This window comes from Chenopodium album, chromosome 17 (assembly GCF_948465745.1).
Source record: "Chenopodium album chromosome 17, dcCheAlbu1.1, whole genome shotgun sequence".
Classification (NCBI taxonomy): domain Eukaryota; kingdom Viridiplantae; phylum Streptophyta; class Magnoliopsida; order Caryophyllales; family Amaranthaceae; genus Chenopodium; species Chenopodium album.
Window position 1 is genome coordinate 10,493,957 of NC_137850.1, and position 3,292 is coordinate 10,497,248.

General features: G+C 41.3%; 1 non-coding gene across 1 annotated transcript; it reads right to left on the minus strand.

Annotated features, from left to right (window-relative positions):
- Positions 1–2,776: 2,776 nt before the first annotated feature.
- On the minus strand, positions 2,777–2,882 carry LOC145590395 (small nucleolar RNA R71). The gene has a single exon (XR_014102001.1). It is a non-coding gene; the product is annotated as a small nucleolar RNA R71 (small nucleolar RNA).
- Between the last annotated feature and the right edge of the window lie 410 nt (positions 2,883–3,292).

The following is a 3,292-nucleotide window of genomic DNA, read 5'->3' on the forward strand; positions in this document are numbered from 1 at the left end:
TCACAAATATGCAAATTCCTGCAAAATAATATCAACTCTACAAAAACACTAGAAAACGTATATTAGTAATAAAAATAGCTCCGTAGAGCTCAAATAAGCACAAATATGACCGTGGGACGGGGAATAAATATATATATATAAAATAGACTTATCATTCCGTCATGTATTTTTATAAATCTAAATACGGTATCCGAATCGTTGCGTTTTTTTGTACCTTAATATTTAGATTAGTCCTAATCGTAAATACTAGTAGTTGCATTATTTTGGTTATGTCTTGAAGACGGAGTCTCTTGGAAGACGAAGCCATGAAGTTGCAAATCAAGACCCTTGAAGACTCAAGGGGTCATGCTAGTTGCCAAATGCATCATTTACTTATGTTTTCGATATATATTTATGCTTATATGTGTGAATGACTGATGAGTGGCATTTATGCCACAATTTAGTGTTCTCTTTACGGGTTTTTCCCACCCATTTGTAGCTTGTTTGCCCCCTTTTCTCTCCTTTTTGTTCCTCTTTTCTTTGTTTGCCTTTCTCCTTGTTTTCTTTGTTTTTTTTTTGTAGGAATCAAGGCGTTGGAAGAAGAGCAATTCACCCCAAACTCCCCTGTGTGCGGGCGCGCAACACTGTGAGAACCCGCGCAGGATTGCTCCAAGAACAGAACACAAACAAAAGATTTGTGCGCCTTGTGCGCGCTTTGTGTGCGGGCGCACGACCTTGATGTGTGCGGGCACGCATCCCTGGGAGAACCCGCACGGAACAGCATCAGAAGCAGAAATCAAAACAGAGTGTTGCGTGCGCCTTGTGTGCGCCTTGTGTGCGGGCGCACACTCCTCAAGCGCGGGCGCGCAGTGTTGCTGAGAGAAGGCGCGCATCCATGGGTTTCATTCTCCGTACCCACAGATCTGCGGGCGCGCAAGATCTGCGAGGGCGCACACACAACTTCTGCGCGGGCGCGCAGTGTATGTGCGCGGGCGCGCACCGCTGAGCTGCAGTCTTTTTATTTCGTATTTTTGTATCTTTTAAAGGACCTATATATATAGGTCGTAGGGAGTTTAGTGCATTATCTATCATTACTTAGAAACATTTTAGCCCTAATCTAGTGGGGGAAACTTCATTAGTAGAGAGAGAAAGTGTGGATTTCCATTGATGAACTTGGATATTGAAGAAGGAGCTTGATTGAATCTTTGTAAATCTTCATCTTCAATTAATGAGCAATCTCTTACTCTTTTTCTTTACTTTTGTATTTAGTTTTGTTTGCCTATTTTGATTTTCCTTCTTTGCTTATTGATCATGTTGATGCTTATTGATTTGATGATTGATATTGTCTTCAATATGGTTTGTGAGTAGTCACCTAGCCAAGGGTGTGGGGATGGTGTAGTTGTTGATTGATTCATGCTTATGATGTTGGGGTTTTGTTAATGGTGATTAAAATCTTTGTATGTTCGATATTCTTTAATCTTCTTGCAAGTGCACATTGTTAGTTGATTAAAGGTGAATCTTTGCTAACAAGAAACGGAAGTTGACTTAGTTAAGGTTCATTGTTATCGATAGTTCTTTGATTGCACCTTCTAATATATGGTTCTAGTGTGGAAACATGGAGGCTATGTTAGGAGAAATTGATTAACCCCGGAAGGCGGTTAGATTGAGCTTTAATTCGATATTCTTGCATGCTTAGTTTTCCATTGCTTTGCTTCCGTGTTATTGCATGATCAATTGGCAACTACATCTACCTACTTCCCTTGGTGCTTAGTTATATTGATTTTTAATTATTCTTAATCCCTAGTTTAATCTCTTAGTTATTCACACTTCTTGTTCCGAGGTAGCTTAAGTATTAAGTAGTGAATGTGGTGTTTATGCATGTCTCCTTGTGGTTCGACCCCTATGCTTGCCTTATACTTGTATTAGGTTTGTTTAGGTGTATAAATTATATTTGATCTAGGGATAGACAAATTAACGACGCGTTTATTCCCTTGTATAAATTATATTTGATCTAGGGATAGACAAATTATATTTGATCTAGGGGGAGACGGCTTCCATTGCTTTTTCATTACTTTATTTGAGGCTATCTTACTTCTTGTTTGTTAGTATTTGTTACTACTTGTTACTTGTCAGTGCTTACGTTCTCCTTAGCTTTGTTGTATGAATAGAGGACGAACTCGCTCAAGGTCTTTGATTCCCATGGATCCGGAGCTAGAAAGATCTTTGTCCTTACTTCGAAGAGAAGCGAGAGCGAGGAGTAGAAATTCTCACACCCCAACAAAAGAAGGAGTAAGAGAATTGGAAGATACTCCACCATCTTCACCCTCAAGTGAAGACTTAGATAGCCCTAATTCGCCATCAAGTCCGGAAATTAACCCCTTTTCAATCTTTAAGTCCAAAAGTGAAGAAGGTTCTAAAATGGGAGAGAATACACCTTTGAGTCGTCTTGGGGCTCCCGAAGCCTTTAGAGCCCAAAGTGGGATCCTAACCCCTACCACTCAAGCCAACAATTTCGAAATCAAGCCCAATTTGATTGCTTTAATAGAGAGGAAACAATTCTCGGGTGGAAAATTTGAGAGCCCTCATGAGCATTTGAAAGAATTTGAGAAGTATTGTGACACGATCAAAGCCAACGGAGTGACTCAAGAGTATATCCGCCTCAAGATGTTTCCATTTTCTTTAATTGGGAGAGGTCTAGAATGGCTAGAGAAGGAGGTTCCCCCTAACTCTCTCACAACTTGGGACCAAGTGACTACGGCTTTCTTGAGGAGATTTTATAACCATAGGAAGACCGCCGAGGCTCGATCTTTAATTCAAGGCTTTCGCCAAAAAAGTGGTGAGACTCTAAGTGCGGCATGGGACCGGTACAAAGAGCTTCAACGTCAATGCCCACATCATGGGATACCCAAGTATCAACTCATCCATACTTTCTATGGAGGTCTCTCACCTCAAGGGAGAACAAGCCTTGATGCCGCCGCCGGCGGTCCAATCATGAACAAAGGAGAGGATGAAGTGGAATGCATCATAGAGGAGGCCGCAAAGCATTATGATGATTGGTACGAAGGAGAAAGGGAGGCCACTTCTAGCAAAGGTGTCTATGCATTGGAGCAAGCCAACGCAATCAACAACCTTTCTTCCCAAATCTCCAAGATGGCCAAGCAAATGGACGAAATGATGAAAGAAAGGTCCAACCCTCATGGTAATACCTCCCCTTCAACCAAGGGAGGCAATGGTATGGCCACTTCTTCCCCCTCTTCTTATAATAAAATGCCTCAAGGATGCATGTTTTGCTCAAATTGTGAAACCTATGATC